The sequence below is a fragment of the Diadema antillarum genome, unplaced genomic scaffold, assembly GCF_040938485.1.
Source record: "Diadema antillarum isolate AM-2024a unplaced genomic scaffold, OU_Dant_1.0 scf00000108, whole genome shotgun sequence".
Taxonomy (NCBI): Eukaryota; Metazoa; Echinodermata; class Echinoidea; order Diadematoida; family Diadematidae; genus Diadema; species Diadema antillarum.
Window position 1 is genome coordinate 581,081 of NW_027270997.1, and position 21,646 is coordinate 602,726.

The following is a 21,646-nucleotide window of genomic DNA, read 5'->3' on the forward strand; positions in this document are numbered from 1 at the left end:
ACCAATTCAAAGTTACTTTTAAGTATGTCCATTTTCATTATGTCTATTGATTTTCCTACTCAGATGTAAGATAAGACATTACGGTAAGCATTCTTCTTTAAGCCTTTGCCCACAGACACCTGGTAGGCAAGTAGAGAAGTCTATACGGCAATTTAGGAATTAGACAGTAACGGGTAAGGTCTATGTCATGAATGGACTTTTGTACCGTTATATTCCTTCATGATGCCTTACCACTATCAGACAACATACAGGAGATTCAAATTAAAATTGACAATATTCTTTATGAAGGGTGTCTCATACAATATACTTGTCACATTTTATGATCTACTCGCTGTGAGATTATCGGTTATATCCTGTGTTCTAGAAAGCAGCCCTGCGTGGGTTGGATTTTCCAAGAAAAGAGAGCCACTAAATGGATATTTTCACCAGAGTTCTGAATACTGTTTTTCTCTCATCAAATTCATGTGATACTAAAGTTACTTTGTTAATTATCTTCAGACAAGCTTTGAAAGGTCTAGTAAGTGACTGCCCAAATCATTTTTTTTTTAATCTGTCTCTGCTATTCTCCTTTGGCTTTCCCCCACATTCTCTCAAAATATTCATCTCTCTCCCTCTGCAAATCATTTCTTTGTCAGTACATCCCCCAGTTTTCTGCAAAAGTTTTATGACATTCCAAGAAAATTTGGTTCTCGAGCAGGGAGATTTGTGAGGTGATGACAGTATTACGTCATTTCATTTTCACACGCTGTTCTGATAGGAAAACCTATGTGAAACTTACGAATGCTGTAACTCTTTCATTTTTGGTACCCTCATCAAAAAAATTTCACACCTCTGATTGCCTGAGTTGCACCTTTAAAGGTGCTCCCATTGTGACACTGGTCTGAAAGGTGCAAAGGTACACCTGTAAAGGTGTTCCCGGAGTAACATTGGTATAGGTGCAAAGTTGAATCAATTTTTTTTTTCTGTACAGCACAGAGTAAAAACAAAATGAGCCTTTTTGTCATTCTTCATAGGTTAGATTATTGCTTGTACAGTTGCTGAATTTTCAAAAGCATATAAATTCACTGGATGTATAACAGATTCTCAAATTGGCAACACATATTTTGGGGATTAAAGCTCTTACTTCTCTCACACGTTGGCAAATATGTGTAACTTTCAATTAACAAATTTCATCTCATCTTTCTCCGGTTTGAAATACACAATAAAAATCAGAGTTGCCAATTTTATGAGGACAAAGCTGACAATATCAACAGCCCATTCCTCTAAGACCTCACCGGCTAAGATTAAGCTTTGATGTCCTCTAAATGAAGGCAAATATATGCAAACAGGAACACAACCTCCTTCAGCATCTGATTTCCCCACCTCCTCAGGGGGGGAAGTAAGTCATTGTCACAAGTGATTTCCTCTCGCCTCTATTTTACTGGACGATGGACACTATGGGGGTGATGTGATCACCCACTTCTGAAGGGCATTGGATCATCTGGAAAGAAGAGTCTCTGATTTTAAGCTTTACTTTGACCTGACTTTTACGAGAACTTTAAAATAGACTGTGCAGTATGAGACACACTGACACTGCCAGAGACAGTCTCAAAGTAAAAGTGACTTAGATGAAGTTGTACATATTTAATATTTTCCTTTCATGAATACATATCTACAGGAGATCAGTACTTAGAAATGAAGATATCAGCATCTAAATAAGAAAAGATAACCTGCAAATAACTGATAACCATCCTAACTTATAAATCTCAAAGGGGTGACAAACAGCTTTTAGAACCAAACCATATCAGCTCGTAATCTAAACAAGATATTTCGAACTTCCATCAGATATCATCCTGTGGAATCTCATTCCAATCATTTGTGCAACTTTTTTTTTTTATAGAAATGAAGTACAAGAAATATGAAAGTGATGATAACTGAATCAATAAAAACTTACTATAATATTTGCCGGATACAATCAGGCTTTAGATATTGCAGTCATACTAAATATTTTGCAGTCGTGGTTCAGAAAATTAATACAAGAAAAGAAGTCCAGAATAACAACAGTTATACCTGAAGACAATGATAAATACAGCAAGTAAACAAATGAACAAATAGCTGACTACAGTTGCATTCAAATGACCAAGCTGTTGGCTTACACTGATTAACAAACCCTTAACCAAGTATTTGCTCTTGTTTTTATCTGAAGTACCGAATGGTGGAGAGATTGGAATCCTTAAATGGTGATAAAAAACCCAGAGGAACAAAAACAATTCAGACACTCCCCAAGCTAAAATAGGTCATTCAAGGAGTTACTAGTGTATAAGGATTGGGGCGTGATGAGCTGAAGAACAAACAACTAAAACCTCGGAGAGAAGAGATGGTTCTTGATTTGATTTTTGAGTCACAGTCTCACAGGAGCCGTTATGTGCCTCTGTGTTTCCTAATAAAAGCAAGTGACTTCGAGTCATCTCACAAATTCCTCTGGCAACTCTTCCAACCCTCTCACCCCAATTTAGACTTTCCCCACCCCTTCTCGATCCCTATTCTCACACTTTACTTCTTTTCTTGGACCATATTCCACTCTATTCATTATCTCTTTTCTTATAACACTTTTTTTATACAAAAGTCAGTACATACAACAAAGTGAATTTGGGAAATAAACAGGTATTCAAAGAGTGGAACAAGTCTTCTGTGGTCTTTGATCTTGTCTGTCATAATACAGGCTCGACATTAGCTGTGTTGGGGGGAGGGGGCACTAAGATTAATTTCCAGCCACCAAGCGTCCAAAAAGGATAACTTTTAGTGGCCTGATTGGGCAATGAAGATTTAAAACAGATTGTTATGTTGTTATTGTTGTTTTTTTTATTTCAGGCTAGTTGGTACCAATGACAGGGCAAGGTGGAAAATGCATGAAAACTTACTGGTTTAATGCTTGACTCAAAGCTGCTGGTTGCCACAAGTCCACGGCTGTTGTTGCTATTGGTGTTGCTGCTATTGTTGTTGTAGCTTGGAGAGTTGTTGGGTCTTGCACCTACATGAAAAAAAATATGTAACTTCTTAGAGGGGAATTCCAGGGCAATTAAAAATTATTCTGAAAAGAAGGAGTAAAATTTTCTTAGTACAACAATGAAAATTTGATCAAAATTTGATTAAAAATGTGTAAGTTATGACATTTTGAAGTTTCACTTATTTTCTGGAAACAGTTCTTGAACGGTCAATATGAATATGCAAACATGGAGGTAATGATGCCATCCCTTCACAACTTGCCTTACAGTTTGTACATAAAATTGTGAAGTTTCCAGTTTTGCATTTAAAGGTACAGTTTACCTTTGGGAGCAGTAACTTGAAAATGTTCGAGATATCACATTTGATACATATGTGTAGATCAGTTGTATCACAAAACATCCTGCCATATAAGATTTTTGCAATACAGCCTAAAATATAAGAAGATATCAGTATTTTCCTCAATTAACCATAACTGTAGGCAGTTTAGTCAAGAAACATTTTTAAAATACTTGTTGTTAACATTTTGTATATTCAACAATACTTAACATTATTTAGTATACTGTTCAAATTCTTACATTGGTTGTTTCTCTCCATAAATCACATTTAGAATTATTTTGAAGCACTAAAGCTGGGTTTTTGTTTCATCTGCAAATGGAAAATTATGCCTTTAACCCCAATTACGTTCCAGTCTCAAATCCCGAGCTACCTAACTGATCATTATTCTGAATTGATGCAAACAGAAATAACATCCTGTTTTGCACTTTAATAACAAAAACACTGAATTTTTGTCATTTTTTTTTATACAGGGTCAATGGAAAGTCATGAAAAGGTAATGACATCATCAATTCACTCATCTGCATATTCATATCAACTGTGCGAGAACTGTTCCACAAAAATTAGCGAAACTCCACACTTTTATAACTTCCCTAATTTTTATCCTCTTTTGATCAAATTTGCACTGTTGTCCTCGTAAGATTTTACCTTTACTTATACATCTAACTTATGACTGGACTGGAATTCCTCTTTAACTGACTCTCTCAAGTTATGGTGGGTCACCTTTTCGACACACTCTGGCCTGTATGAACTTTGTCATTTGTCATTCCCATTATCATTTATGGGGGGGGGGGGGAATAGTGTGGTTACATAACTTCACAGAGCACTTTCATAATGCAGGATGTTAACGAGTTCATGCAGTATATACAATCTTGTATTATCTTTGATTATTCTTGCCAAGAACATTTTCCCATGGACAGATTACAATTGGTGCCGGATGGGAAAGTTGAAGGGAAGTTTGTGGCATGATCACGAAACTGTTTAGGTGAAAATTATTTCTGGCCAACCTTCAGATAGGATATGATAGTGAAAAGATTGGATTGAAAAAAGGGCTGTGACTGGCTAGTACTCTGACAAAAAAAAAGTTCCATAATCCTAATAAAAGCTTCTCATGTTAGGTGTATTTTCATAATCTAGAAGCCACTGACACTAACACATCTATACTTTAAATGCACTTTTTTTGGTGTGTGTGTGTGTGTGTGTGTGTGCATGTGTGGGTGCATGTTGGTGAATGTTGTTGTTGATTTAAAACTTGGGAGGACAAATGTACAAAATGTTAAGTAGACTATCTCAACATCTTTGTTTTCTGGAGTGTTTTCAGGCAAGGACATTTCAAGTATTCGTGACTCATTATCACATCTTTTTGTGTTTTTCCCCCACAGAAAATATGGTCAGCTTGCAGTTCAGTAGCTTATAAGATAGCTGGCTTAGTATATTGGCAGAGGGTATAGATTCATCACCGAATAGCATCAAGCCATCATTAACTGCATCAATTACCATTGGCAACACTTCTGCATAGGATAGTAATGAGATATTAAAACTGTGGTATTGAGAGACGTACTGAGAGTAAGCACTGCTCAAGGTATTGGATGTTTGGGTCTGAAAGTTTTTGGGTTTTTTTCACATTAATGCAAATGTTACATCATCTATCACTTTTATCCTGTGCTTTAACACACAGGGCTAAAAAAGCCTTCTTCTTCATGATTGTTTTCGTATATCTCTTTTTCTCTCTATGAAAAATTTAAGCACTCTTTCCCAGTACCACAATTTGTGCATGTATTCTCTTACCTTTTTTTCAGTCAAATGAATAATAATCAATGATTACATTAATACAAGCACAACATGCAATCAAGTGCTATTTTAGTTACAATGCAACCTACGAAAGCATGCATGATTCCTCCAAACTCATTCACAAAAGGGCATGCATATTTTTTTCCATCCACATAAGAGTATTTTTATCTACTCCAAATCTAATTCTGGAAGGTAGGGAGAACCACTGGTCCCATCCATTCAAGCTTTGGAGTGCTGGCTTGGCAATTCATGTTTGCATTCACTGAAGGGACAGGTAATGACATCCCTATGATCAAAAAAGAAACCCACAGTCCTCAAGATATCATCTTCTTCGGTGTGTAAATATGCTTGGCAATTAAGTCAAGGGCTACTGCATACCATTAACCTACAGAAGGCACACACTTGAGAGGTTTTTCTTTTTGAAAGTTGCGATTTGAGTCAATATGATCTCTTTAAACTGCAATCCATCAATCCAATATGCTATTGGATTGTGATAGGGATTGTGTACATTGCATGTAGGCCTTGTGGGTTTAGAAAATTTCACTCATTGCTTTGCATTGCATATTGGTATTTCACTCTTCTTGTATGTAATGTATAGTATATCAAAATACTCTCCCTAATACCACAGTAGATATGGATATGAAGAGTTTGTTCGCAAAAACCGATAGGTCCATTTTTGAAGATTTTGAAGTACGGTCTCTGTCATAAAGTACCAAATAATTCCTTTTAAATGATATATTGGTCACTACATATAAAGGTACATTTTTTAAGTTATGGTCAAAAGAAGCAAAACTTTTCTTATTATTCTCTTTATTTTTCTTGACCTTTAATCACAAATATCTCCATTTGGAAAATATGGACTTATCGGTTTTTGCGAACAAACTCTTCATATATTCAGTTTAAATTTTGTATCATGGCTGCTGTCGTACACAGGATATGTTCTCATATATGAGAGTTTATTTGCACTTCACAAATTATTCACTTACACTGGCAACTATATCATGAACATGACAACATATCATCACATGGCAACAATGCTATACATCAGCAAAATCTTCTTATTTGTGTGACTATCTCTACACTGTGGCTCGAATTCACGAAGGTGGTACAAATGAAACCATGGTTTAAACCATGGACAAAAAACATGGAGCGCCAAGTGTCGCACCGAATATTTCGTTACAAAATTGGTCATTTCGTCGGCAAAATGACAGTTTCGTTAACGAAATTATCATGTCGTGGACGAAATGTTCATTTAGTTACAAAATGTTGTAATTTCGTTACAAGATAATCATTTCATAGACGAAATGACTGAATTCGTAACGAAATATTCCATGCGACACTTGGCGCTCCATGGTTTTTGTCCATGGTTTAAACCATGGTTTCATTTGTACCACCTTCGTGAATTCGGGCCTGTATGTCCAGCTCTCCCCATTTTTTTTTTTTCAGTTCAGCCATCACTCCCTCTTTCTCCCCCCCCCCCCAACACTTGTGTTGTAGTTAGTAATGTTTGTTTGTGAGAATGCACCTGTGTCCATTCTACCACCTGTCTGTCTCTGTGTCATAATATCTGTCTCTTTCTATTTGATATCTTTCTCTCTTGTTATAAGCCACACTGTAACAGTTTTTTTGATTGCACAGCTTATGTCATTCTTACCACAAAGTGTCAGTATCCTTTGCTGGTCTCCTTCGCCTTCTCTCTCGATCTATCTTTTTCTCTCTCTCGATCTCTCTTTCTTTATTTCTTCATACCTGCATTTCTTAACATATCAATAAATATCTTGCTAAAATATTCGTCTCACCTTGTTAATCTGTCTGAATCTCTATTTACCTTGTAGCTCACTCTCTCACACTCTCTGTCTCTGTCTCTCTCTGTGTCCACTGTCTCTTTATATTTCTCTTTCTTAATACATCAATGAATTTTTACCTTTTTTAGCTATCTCCCCTTGCTGTGTCTCCATCTTCGTCGTTTAAGTTATTTGGTGTGGGGTTTTTTCTCGTAACACTGATGTTGTTTTTTTCTCTGTGATATCTTTTAATTTCTTCACATCGACTCTCCTCTCTTAAAGGGATGGAACAGTATTGGTGGAGATGAAAATTGGGCTCTAACTTTTTGCGAGATACCAAGAAAACACTTATGAAATAGTACAGAGCACACCATTTTCAGAGGAATTCAAAGTTTATTTGATGAAAATCAGATTTGGAATAGCTGAAACATCCAAAAGTAAAGTAAAACAAAATGATCATAATAAAATGTGGGTCTCACACTTTATCAGGATCACTCTGTTTTGGATATCTCAGCCATTTCGAAATCAATTTTCATCAAATAAACGTTGAAATCCTCATGGAATTACATGTTCTTTCATATTTCATAAGAGGTTTCTCACTATCTTGTTATAGGTACATGTGCATTGTACTATCATCTCTGGGCACTTTAATGTTCCGCGTAGGAATATGTAAATAAAGAGTTCGACAAGATGATCGACATCGACCAAACACCTTGTTTGAGAGTCTGGGTATTTTTGGTGGTCATGATGGTTCGTTAGGCCAAGTTAACCTCTGTAACAATCTGACCAAAAAATGATGAAAACCTGAAGTTAAGTCTCAACCAAAACTATATAATCTCTCTGCCATTTCCTCTATCTCTCTACATGCTTCTATCTATCTATATGGTTGGTTTTCCTCCATATTTCTCTTTCTCAATATGTTTTTTTTTTTTGTCATATCTATTCCTCTCTCACAAAACTGCCCTACTTACTTTTACCAGATTATTTTCTTTTTTCATTTGAATTTTCAATCTCTGTTCCAACTTACTCTGGCTTAATCTCCACCCTCCTGACACAGGAATGTCTGTTTTCTGAACTTTTTGACCCAGTTTTTGCCTCCAAGAACCCTGCAAATATCAACGGGTCAAGAGACCAATTTCACAATGCCATTCGGCGACACAAAATTAATTTCTTAGGATCATGTGGCAGCTGTTTGTTCACACACCAACTTATCCAGGGGTGTCCATTTCACATATCAATTCAATTTACAGAGATGTGGGGTCAAAGCATTTGTGACTTTTCAAACAATATCCCACAGTGAATGAATTTAGATTTCTCTCACAGCATGACTGCCACATACACTGATTTGGTTTCCTGTCCCCAATTTTTTTTTTTCTCTTGCCTTTCCATCTCTCCCTAACATAGTGAGCAAAAGAAATTATTGCAGAGACTTCTTCAGTCAAGCTTGTTCACTCTCCCACTGGTGTTTTCAATGAAGGTAACTCACAGAATCTTCCCTACACATGTCAGTGGATTGCACTTCTACTCTACATTCACCGATCATTTCAAATATGACACATGGCAATAACTACGTGCCCAAAGTAACTCCTTTCCTTCTCTCACTGCCATGGTGAGCAAAAGAAATTATTGCAGTGACTTCTTCACTCAAGCTTGTTCACTCTCCCATTGGTGTCTTCAGTGAGGGTAACTCGCAGAATCTTCCCTACACATATCAGTGGACTGCACTTCTAATTTTGGGTTCATTCATCAATCATTTCAAATATGACACATGGCAATAACTAGTCTACGTGCCCAAAGTAACTCCTTTATTCCACATTATCGGATATCGTTTGACATTGACTGGGTTACATGCTATAATGCGCATGTGTTTTTATTGACATCTCAAAGGACTGACTCACTAACTAGTAATTGCAAACATCTGTGACATGGGAAAGGCATGATCTTCCCAAACCACTTTATTTTATTCCCGTTGGATATTATGAAAGCTCAAATGGGCAATTCCACGGTAACTGACGTTACACGTAAGGATTTTCATGAAATTGTTTACCTTGTAGTTTTGTGAATGAAAGCACCTTGGGCTTGCAATTAGCATTGATGAATAGGTTCATGAGAATGAAGAAATAGGTGGAAAGTTTTTCTCTCAAACTGCATTTCTTATCACATAGCAAGTGAAAATGTGTCGGTAACTGACGTTACGGAAAAAGGACATGGGAAATTATGGTGTAGATGTAAATGGAAATATCTCATGTCCCTGACTTTTAGCCTTTATGTGTTTAATATGGCAATACACCTAGGTTCTTAGGAACAGGTGTGCAAAATAATGTGCACTTTAGTTGCCTCCTTTTACCACCATGCCAATTTCAGTGAAGGCATGACGGTAACTGACGTTACGTAACTGACGTTACGCTTACATTTGCCATAGGGTTTACACATGCAAAATCATGATTGGGAATAGCTATGTGATATTTCATAATTCTGACCATTCAGAATGATTTAGTTGATATGGAGTCATACCTTGGTTCATCAGTCATAAATACACAATGAAATGAAACAGTAGTCCATTTTCTTTGTGTTCTATGAAAACTTAAAGGTAAATATGTCAGTAACTGACGTTACGTAACTGACGTTACACATACTTTGCCGTAGGGTTTACAGAGAACTAATTTATTTAACAGGCTATTATACTGCTGCAATGTACCAGTGACAATCCCAGGCAACTACAGCAACAAATTAAAACAAAATCTAAAGACACAAATAATATTGGGTGGGCCCTTAGGGGCACCCCCCCCCCCCCCCATGCCATAGCACAGTTGGGCAAAATAATGTAAATGCACAAGAGGATATTTCTTGACATTTGTCTGAAGATTTAATTTTTATTCAACATTTATGATTACACAGAGTCATTAGTAGATTAAGCAGTTCCAAGTGTAAATATATTGACATGACTAAGGGCTTTTTTGTTTGTTTGTTTGTTTGTTTGTTTTTTAATGAACAGGAAAGTTTTTATCTGTACATAGAGTGCTCCACCCATAATACCTTGTACTACACAAAACATGGATATTTTTGTGCTTGAAAAAAATATCAAAATATCTTGGGGAAAAAAACATGTATCAACTCATAAATATGCATAAATATGTATGAAATCTATTGTGATTTATTTCGCCTTCTTTTCTTTATTTTACTCCTGATGATCACCATCATCAATTGATTTAAATGAAAAGTGTCGCACTTTTAATATTTCTCTGTGAAGAAGAAAAATAAATGCTTTTTTTGGTTAAAAGAGCATTATTGTTTTATTCCTAGCTTGAAGTAATTTAACTGTTTTTCTTTTCCTTTTCACTGATATATCACGGCTTGCAAATACATTCAAGATACCAAGAAATCGGACTTTGCAACGAAAGAATACTAAAATCAATATAAAAAACTCTTCCTGTTCATGATTATCATGTGTTGTATTACAAAATGTCCCTGCATGAATAGAATAAAGTAATCAACAAATACACACTGTATGAACAATTTTTTTAAAACCCTATAGAATCCTCTCTCACTTTGAGCAACATCAGTGTTAAGTTTCAAACAATAATGAGTACATGCCTTACGTACCATAATACAAGATGAGCCATGTTAACTACACCACACATTTAAGTGCAAGAGAAGAAATATCTGTTTGTGCATTTGCCTTGAGGTAGAAACTTGACTAAGCTTCCTGAAAAAAAAAAGAAAAATGCCAGCAAAAGCAAACATTGGTGAAGATTGTTAAACTGTTGGTATACAGCTGTGCAGAAGTTTGTTGTTTTTTTTTGTACAGAAAATGTAGTTAACATGCAATCATGTCACTGATTAGGCCTACAAACTTTGGTAGCTTTATCATCCCGTAGGGCTGGGAATGTACTAATTTGAGTGCATATACTGCATGTGGCAAACTAAACTTCCAGATGATTTAACCTTAAACTTGTGCTGAATCAAAAATCGAAAGCTCAAGCCCCCCCCCCCCAAAAAAAAAGATAATCATGGTAAATGAATGAATAAATGAATTTAGAAATAATTAAAAAAAATATCCATGGACATACCATGGTAATGACATCATTTCCTATGAAAGGGATTGGTGCTCTTTGTTGTAAGTTGACTTCCCAGATGTATTGAAATGGCCAAAAGTCAAAAAATTTGCCTCAGTTATAATTACTGTCATGGTAACTGACGTTACATACTCGTGTATGACGTTTCGGTAACTGACGTTACACATTTTGTAGTGTTCATTTTGACTCTCCAGTATGCCAAGTATCCTTATTTCTGGTATTAAAATAAAGGCATATGGGCATACATTAGAAATCCCAAGTTACATCATACAGCTCACTTCCTTTGATGAATAAACTTAAAAAATCCTTGTTTTTGGTAACTGACGTTACATCCATCATTATCAAAGTAATTAACAGTTTTTATCAAATTCTTTAAAGCTACCAGCTTTTTTTTCTATCATGTGGTAACAGACTTCTCTGGTAACTGCATACATATGAAAGATTGTTGTTTAGAGTACTAATAAAGTGGATATACAGAGAGTAAGTTATGTGACAATACACTCTTTTCACCATTGAGTTATAGGCATATTTTGGCAGCCATTTTGAAAATCAAAATGGCCGCTTTTATCAAAAAACATAATGATTCTTAAAACTTCAACTCAAGTACTGTCTGAAAATGTATGGTGTTTGAAACAAATATCATTTTGAATTTTTGGCACCTGTGTCCTAGTTACCGTGGAATTGCCCAAATGTGTAATGACAAGGCGACTCCTCTTTTGCCTATGTAGGCCTACCTCCTTAACCCTCTGAGGATGGGCTGATTCTGCTACAACACGCATTTTCCATAGATACTTGCTGGATATACTCAGGACTCATCCTCAATGGGTTAAGGATAAGAAGGTACATGTAATTTGTTTAAACTCACCAGGGCATGATTGAAAGCAAAGATGACAACTTCTACAGCTCACTATAGCAATTAAATTTTGACAGTCATCAACCTGTCACTATGCACTAAATAAGGCACTTTTTGGTGAGTTTTGATAAGTTGCTTTCATAGCAAACATCCAAAGGAGAAAGCAAATCACCCAAAGAGGCCTCAGATGGGAACCCATGTGCCTCAATCATGGCCTCCTCCGTGCCTATGACCAAACTGATCTCAAAGTACTTGGTACCATCTGACAATACCACAGACATTTCTTACCATACACTCACAAGGGCTGTCTCCTCCCATTTCTTGCAGAAAAAAACAAAAACAAACTCCAGACAAATAAGTGACTAATATGCTTAAAGGGCCACATTAGATCTCAAAGTGTACACAACATTTTCAAGTGAAAAATCCACATTGGAGGAGATGCTCCTATCGCGTTGCAACTCAACAAGAGTTGTGGCATTTTTTGATGCAGTGAAAAATAAAATGTAGTGGTAAAAGACATTGGAGCTATATAGGAAGACATTTTCATCAAGGCACGAAACTTAAAAAAAAGGTAAAATTAAATGCAACTCTAACACAACATTGTCCCTATATAATCCAATTATATTATATTTATGTAATGCAGGTTCTAGTCCACGTTTTTTTTTCTTTTAAATCATGAATATTTTAAAATCATTTTAAAATTTTAAAGTATTAGAGCTTTAATCATCTTATTAGAAATGAAAAAAAAAACTTCTAAAAACATAATAGCTATAAAGCAAGCTCATGATAAACAACAGTACTGCAGATGCAAAACTTTCATCAATCTGCCTACTGCTATGGTAACTGAAGCAGTTTTTGAGATTGGAGTAGGCCTATATTGTAACACTTTTTCTGAAACTGGCCATATAAATTCTGTCTCTTTAATCTCGCCACAAGCCAGCAAGATTGTATCAGAGTATTCAAACAACGGCTTTGGATATCTCTGGGGATGTTCAATATACATTGGTAAGTATGTACTAGTTGACGACAAAATTCAAAAGATAAAAATGCCTGAAACTAGTATGCCTGACTGAATGTAAGCTTGAGATACTGATATCCTGCAATAAAACACGATTACCAGAGGTAGCTACGGAAGATATATGACAGTTGTATCAACATGATAGACATAGAGACACAGGACAGGACAACTTTATATCAATGATATAAGAAGGAAAATCATATGCAGAAGCTTACAAATGTGATTACTATTTCATTTCTTTTAATTCCATCCAAGGCAATATCAGCCGATTCCCTTCAAGTTTCTAAAATCCCCCATAGACATTGTACATGACACACAAGGTTCTGAGTTACAGCAATTCAGAAAATGTCCTTGTCAATATCCACATTCTCATTCATGTAATATACAGTTTTCCATCAAATATGATATGGATTCGCTCTCTAAATGTGACGAGGCAAGATATCTCGATGAAGAATGACACGTTTGATTACAACTTATGAGATTACAAACAACCAGAGTTGACATGTCAATACACCTGTGTTTAAAACATACACGACAGTGATATGATACGAGTACACACAACAAGCAGTGATGAATAATGCATAGTAACAAATGTTTACACAGGGAAACAATCATGACAGATGCTGGAGCATTTACATATTATGGATAAATTCATCAAAATACCATTGTGTACATTTGTTTCAATATCACACATAAAAATGTGACTTGCAATATTTTTACTGTTGATATACCTCTTGCATCTCTTCAAGATGACTAGTTGTCATCTTTTATTATCATATTAATTATATTAATTATATTATATTATATTATATTATACATTTGTTTATACTTTAGGACACATAAATTTTAAAAATCCCTTAGAATGTCAGTCACTCTGATACATAGCAAGATAATAAAACAGTAACCACATGAAAGGATTTATTTTTTTCTTTCCCATATAGCTTTCCAAAATAGAAAGTATATTTCCCCAATTCTAAAACCATGCCAGTAGAAGAAACAGAGCCTTAAAGGCTTGCTATGCATCTTAACTTTTGAGCTTTCTTGAATTACTCACGCTCAATTCCAGAGAGTATTCCTCCTGACATAAATGCAAAGGAAATATTCATTTCCTGAGCGATATACATTCAGGGGTGTGAAAAAACCTGTACGACAATCAGTCAAGCAGCCGAGGGGACCTTGGAACTCTTACAGACATTTGCAGGTGAGCCAGTATACATTCAATTTTTTTTTTTCATTTGTGTCATTGATTCATTCTTCCTTTAAGAAGGTCCCCTGGAACACACCGAACTGCTGCGAATTCAATTTTGAAAAGCATCATATATATATATATATATATATATATATATATATATATATATACATATATATATATATAAATATATATGGGCTTTAGTCTATCACACATAATGATTAAGCATGTTACTCTTATCTCAATGACAGCTATTAAATGTTGATGCAGTGACAAAAACATGTTTATTTTGTATGTAAATAAGCAAATATTCATATGGATAAATGGATGTAGATACATGTGATATACATAAGAACATATATGCATACATTACGTACATACACACATAACAGATACATTTGCTGTAGTGTTTATGAAATGCATGCTACAAATCTACAGAGTCAAATTACAAAACAATACGGGGTACATAATTATTTCCATATTGAGAATGATTCTCAATATCCGATGCATTTGGAAATTAGGCTTATGTCAAGTTGTTTACTTATAAATAAAAGCGACAACAACCTACTGAATCCCAGCATACCTCAAGCATGTATTGCAACCTGATTTAAAACACAGAGATAGCAATGCCATGAAGTCTACTCTCTGATGTAGACTGAAACCTACCAGCCAACCATCAAAGTTATACATGGTGTATACATGCACACGATCATCCCTCACAAGTGTTCTACTTGCCCATGAGTGGTCAAACTTATTTATGCATTTCCAATTTTTCAACAGACATTGACTTGGGATAAAATTTGTTCATATAAATATGAGTAGATTGCTATTCCCCCTTTGATCATTGGCAATGTTTGTTTTACTTCCTGCTGTTGGTTTTGTTTTGTTTTTTTGTTTATTTGTTTTGGATTTCATATAGCTCAGCTATCTTGGGACCAACAGCTTTACGTCTCCTCTCACTCTGACCGACAGCACAACCACTACTGTCAGTAGGCTTGAACCATGAACCTAACAATTGAGATTCTGTGGTCTCAAACCACTGAGCCACCAAGGCTTCAATAGTAAGCCCTTGGCCTTAATGTACGACCTGACAAGTTCCAGAATATTAAACCATGCTACCTTCCAAGCTAAACAACAGCGTCTAGCTTCCATGACCAATTAATTCATTAAATGCCATTAAATGCCATTAAAACGGCATGTCTATCAAATAGCGACACTCGCATTCACACCTTTGAACCCAGGTGACCGTCAAAGGCGAGAGCTATTTGCAAAGAGATCAAGCGGTAATTAACTCCTGCTTGAATGACTTCCTACCCTTGGAAGTCACAAGGCCAATTAGAGTGGTTGATGGAGCCACGCCTATAGTGGCGCGCATGAGGATTTGCCACAATGTCTACCAAACCGGTAGTAGAGTCTCATATCAAATGGCGCGCTCAACATTGGACAAGTATACTTTCTAACTGTCTTTTTATCAAAACAATAGACAACTGCTTGTTATGTATTTTATGCACAAATCTTCACATTCAAGACATAAGATATCTCTAATATCATGAATTGAGAATGAGATGGATTTTTATGTTCCAAAAATATCTACAGATCTACAGCCTTAATTAACAATTCATTGTGGACCCCTATGGAAACCAACTTTGCTGATCAGGGTTTTCCACCCCATAATGTGGAAATAAATTCAATTCAATTCAGTTCAATTCAAAAGTTTTCACACACTGTGCTGAAAAAAGATGACATATTTTTGTTTATATTTGGTGTCTGTCTCACTATAGCGCATATCATGGGTTTGACGTGAATGGTTCAGGCTGCTATTAGAGCCATTAGCTGTTTCATGACAGACATCCGAGCCATGTGCTTAACGTGTCAAAGTAAACTAGTTCCATCTATTCCTCTCACAAATAAAGAAACAGAACATTTTTTTTTTTTGGGGGGGGGGGGGGAGTGGGGGGGGGGGGGGGAGTTGCCATCCAAATAGCACAATTCTGGATAAATGCCAATGGATTATTATAGAATGAATGATGACTGTGTAACTTTGATGACCAACAAAGTTCATATTATGTGCTGCTCATGAGGATTGAGATAGAAATTGAGCGACAAACACATACGAGGGTCAAACAGCAAGTTTTTGTCTTTTGGTATAACTAACTGAAAGAGACAAATTATTGCGTGGATGTGCCGTTTTATTGCTACTGATGCTCCTTATGATGGCCAAGAAGTTAAAGAACGAAAGGTGGTTTTGTATCCATATATCAGTTTATAATTCACTACACATTCACTGTTCTTAAAACATAAAAGAAACAAAGTGGAAGAAGTTGATGACTTCAACTCTGTATAAAACTTTTAACCTTCTTCACTCTGGCTATACTTAATGAATCAGGAGTCGGCACCTATATTGAGCAGCACCAAAATCAAGATAATTTAGGAATACGATTTTGACTTACAGATAATTTGATTGGATTAGTTAAATGACTTTCCTCATATATCATTTCTTAGAATAAGACTATTCGTATCTTGCCATAGTAGAGTCCCTTTAGAAATACCATTACTCTGAAAGCAAGTTAGCAGAGCACTGTACACAAATAACGACAGAACATATGAAAACACATTGTGCTGATGAAAGCAGAGATATACAAGTTCTCATCTGAGTTTGCTGCACCATGCTTGAGAAGTATGACAGGGTATTCTAGCTACAATTAATTTGAAAGCATACTGTTCTATTTACTGGACTTGAGATTTCTATTAGGACTAACACTTCACAATGCTGAAAATCATTTGGTATTAACACTCGCCAACCCAGCCTCATAATCGACAAAAACAATGGAGAGGTTTCCTTCCCATAACTAACTACAGGGGATTGTCACTTTTAAATGATTGCAAAATGCATGAAAGGCTCTGAAGACTTTTACTGCACCATCCAAATGACATAGCACCATTATTTGTGCCTATATGTGCTGTTTTCAGCATCAATGGCCAGAGTTTGAGTAATACACTAAGAGCATAAACATAACAAAAGTTTTATACCAATACAATGGCAATGTTATAAGTTGTACCATGTTATCAATTCCATGCTTACTTCCACTTTCACGTAGTAAATGTGATTGCAATGTATATGTGGATGTAACATTTACATAAATTTAAAAATGCTTTAGTAAATGAATAATGACATACATGTAATACAAAGCGAAAACATGAATTGTGAAGGACATACATTACATACAATGAGAGACCTATATGTTCAAAATTCATTCATTCCTCAATATTCTGTTCCCTAAACTGAAAGGTTCTTATCAGTAACTTTAACTGCAGACATCTTGTACAGGCATGCTGGGAGGAGAAGCATCTTTCATGCCTCACATTCCGCAAATGATTGCTGAACAATAAAAAGATGACCTCATATTTTCATTATTGGAAATGAATATTATGTTTAGTATCTCTGACACCTGTCATGCTCATATCTATTCAATATTTGACATGTAAGGTTTTTTTTTTTTTTCTTAGCCATGACTGTGATTGGTCTTGTGATAAAAAACAACAACAATCTTTTGAAATAAAAAAATCCTGAAAATAATGGGCCATTGGTAAAAGCACTCATATGATGTTTCATTCTTAACTATCATTTATCACACATGTTACATACTGCTACTATTATCATTACGAAAAGTATTTAAAAAATAGCAAGTACACTTGAAAAAATGGTATGTGCGCAAGCTATTGACCACATAATCACCTAAAATCATGATAAATATCCATTACTCAGCAAGTTATGCAATTCATTCCACGCACGACCACATTTGAACAACAATTTTAGCTAATCATCAGACAAGATGCAAGGAAACTAGATCATGCATAAAGGATGCAGTCTTCAAATTCCAACAAGGCAATCCTTATTTCTTTCTTTAAAATGATCTCCTGCACAGGGCTAATTTCTTAACTTATAACATCATTTGTGTCTTAGAGCTGAAGACATTCCTTTTATGGTACTACCAAGGTATCAAAATCAAAGATGTCATGCTGAAAAGGTCACAATGGACTTGAAATCAACTCGTACAGGCTTGTGTTGATATACCTTCCATTCATTGAGGTGTTCAATCACAAAGTGCATTCAGTTTCCTATCAGATGCCATGCTTAAAAAAAAGATGGTCCTCTAATCTAGTATACCTAGTCATGGAACATTCAACATCAAATGAGTGAGCATTTGATATGCAGGCATATTCAGTTCACTTGCCTTTAAGCCCAGGTTGGTGTCCTAGCTTGTTCATGAATAATCGACGATTATCTTCTTTCAGTGAGATCGCAATGTCATTCTCCTTCACCTCTGCGCTGTATGTCATTTTACCGCCTGGCTTCTTAAGTCCTTTGGGAAATGTCGATGCTTTGTTTCCATTGCTGTGGTAGGTAGACAGGCCCTGTTTTGGGCCCGATGAGGCACTGTCACCAAACTTTGTCATTATCTTGGCAATACCTTGTGATGGCCCTGATCCTACTTTTCCAGGCTTCGTCTGTTTGATTGGAGCTGGGATGGCAAGGTGAGAGGGCCGCTCAGGTTTCACTGATGGGTCGGCAGCCGGTGTTGAAGAAGGGGCAGTTGTAGCAACAGCCAGAGGATTAACTCCCATTGCCTGCAGGAGTTGCATGTTGATCATTTCTTCCAGCATATTATCCGAGCCACGAAGTCCTCCCCCAGCCCCGCTTATACCCTTTGTACCAGCCCCCTTTAGCTTCTCAAGCATCCCAAGGTTCGGGGCTGTGATTTGGACCGGTTTCCCATCTGCGCCTGCCTTGACTCCCTCCTTCTTGATCCTCTCAAGTTCGAGGTAGCTGCGAATAATCCTCGCCCGCCTAGATCCCTCAGGTCTCTTGACAACCTCCAGGACAGGGTTTGCTGGAGCAGCAGCAGGAGGAATCTTTGGCGTGGAAGCATCTGCTGCTCCGATCCGACCTGCCAAGTCTGGTCGAATGCTCCTCAGCCCACCGCCCTTCTGTTTCTTCTTGATGTTACTGGGCAGCATGTTTGTGGCCGTCTCAGTCTTCTCCTCTTTCTGCTGATTGTCTGCACACGTTTCACCTTTTGGCTGAGTTGCACTCCTTGCTTTTGGCTTTAAAGGCACTGCTGGCAGGGATTTCTTGGCAACTGGGGGTGGAAGCTTTTCATCATTTCCTAGGACATTTTTCTCACCATTCTCTAACAATGGAGTCTGCGTTGCATCAGAGTTACCTGTTGACAATTTGTCGGCATTTGAGATCTCATTTTCCGGAAGACTGCAACCACAACCTGCACTATCAGCCGGTGCACTTTGATCACTTACGTCAACACTACCAGCGAGTTCTTTGGCACTGCTGTCACTTAAGTCCGGTAAATCTACCATGATATCTGTTTCAAAACTTCCCACATTATTGCTTCCTTCCTTGGCAACAACGCCATTCTCTAGTAGCTGTGTGTTTTCACAATCAAGCCCATCATTGGCCGGCAGAGGTGGGCTCAATCCGCTATCAACTTCCCCATCAACAGCTTGCTTCTCATTATCAGCAAGTATATAATCCTCCCCCACAGCAGGAGAGGAGTTTTTGGCCGGATTTACGACCCCATCATCAGAGCCCCCACCGACATTGACCTCTGACCCCATCTGGTGTTCCTTGCCATTTTCCAAGATTTGGCCATCCTGTTCCACATCTGGACCGGTTGCCTTTGCATCGTCATTCAAACCTGTTGAGAAATTTGTTGCAGTTTTATTGTCATTGTCTGCCTTACAGACAACGGTCTCTTTTTCATCAGCTTTCTGAAAGCTGGAATTCAGAGAATTGTTGGGGGATGAACCGGAAGACACAGATTTGATCACATTGCTTGCTCTCCCAAGGTGGGTCTCAACTGAAGAGAGTTTCCTCTTCAGTTCAGACCTTTTGACATTCACCTGATGAGTTCTCTCTTCAAATGTTTTCAAAGCCTCAAAGATTGTTAGCACACTATCTGAAACCACTGATTCAGTATTATCATTCATATTCTTCCTATTCTTCTCCACTGCTTGCTGCTTCTTGATTGACCTTCTCAGTTTCCTCACAAATGAACGTTCTCTAGAGTTAAACAAAGGAGTCCGAGAGGTTTCTGCAAAGGGGGCATTGAAACTATTTATCTTGTCTGCAATAGATCTGGGCTTTTGCTCATTATCTGAATCTACATCCTTGCTAGCAGTTGTAATATTAGTACTATGATTCCCTGCATTTTGAGTTTTTGTTTCCTCTGACTTAGTCTCACCATTGTGATTGTCCAAAGGAGTGGTCTCCTCACTGACATTGTTCATTGAATAAGCATCACTGGCACCAATATTAAAGGGATTAGGTGGTGGCACATATGGAATGGATTCTTCTGCCACAAGTGGCAGTGGAAGAACATCTCCATCAACCTGAAGACTATCACAGCCACCAGAAGGTAAACCGCTTTGACCCAAGTTACCAAATGAATGCGCAGAGGCATCCCTCGAGCTCCCATTCTCACACACTTGATCAGCTTGAGGCTGTGGACCTATCTGACCCACACTATGCAAAGGGTGACTCTTGCCATCCTTGCTGTCACAATCACTATCACAATCATCATCCCAACTATCTTCACTGCTCTTTTGGTCTCCACTTACACTTGGCATCCTCATAATCTGTTCTTGCTCTTCAAGACTTGGAAGAGGCACAGCATTGCTTGGTGTACTCATGTTTCTTTCGCTGTCATTTGTATCTATTCCTTGATTTAAACCAGATGACATCATTTGAAACTCCTCAATATTATAGTAGTCTACATCAGTAGTCTGTGGGGCATGCTGTAACTTTGTAGCAATATCCTCAAGGTTTGCGACATCTGTTGCATCAGCAACAGATCTTGGCATCTCAAGCTCATCAACATCCTTGTCATCGTCACTGTCCAATGTTCCATTGATATCTGGAAGGCACACATTCTCAAGACTTTGTCCCAGGGCGAATGTCTGCCCCTGTGGGTTGCCTCCAGTAAATTCCCCATCCTCACTGGAATCTTCTTCATCTTCTTCTTCACCATCATCATCATCATCATCCTCATAGTCACCATCATTATTGTCATAGGTTGATGTTTCACCAAGTTCCTCTTGTAACCTTGAAATTTGTTCCAGTAGCCCCATACTAGTTCTCTGGATGTTACTCATCCCATCAGCACCAGCTTGCTCATTTGGGCAAATCCTCCAGTAGTCATCCTCGCTATCTTGATCATCAACTTCATCATCGTCATCATCACAAAAATCTGCAGAATCCATATCATTTTCATCGATTTCAGAGGTATCTTTGATTGATGCCCCTCTGATGGTGAAATCATCGTGATCATTGCTTCCTGAAATCTCAGATAAATTCGGGTAGAACTCTGAAGGGGCACCCATGGGGCTAACAATGTCATACGTTTCAGAGAATGGAGTTGAAGATGTATCCAATCGATCTGAACTGCTTGGATAGTCTACAAGGTACATACCTTCAACAGACTTTTGATCAGGACTGTTGTCAGAGCCATGAAGATTGGTGCAAAGACCATCTCCCATTTCCTCCTCCATAAAGAAAAGCTCTGGCTCAATGTCATCCTTACTATCTTCAGAATTTACAAG

At 37.2% G+C, this 21,646-nt stretch overlaps 1 pseudogene; it reads right to left on the reverse strand.

Moving 5' to 3' along the window:
• The window catches only part of LOC139719294 (uncharacterized), a 178,603-nt pseudogene that overhangs the window by 68,499 nt on the left and 88,458 nt on the right, over positions 1-21,646 (reverse strand).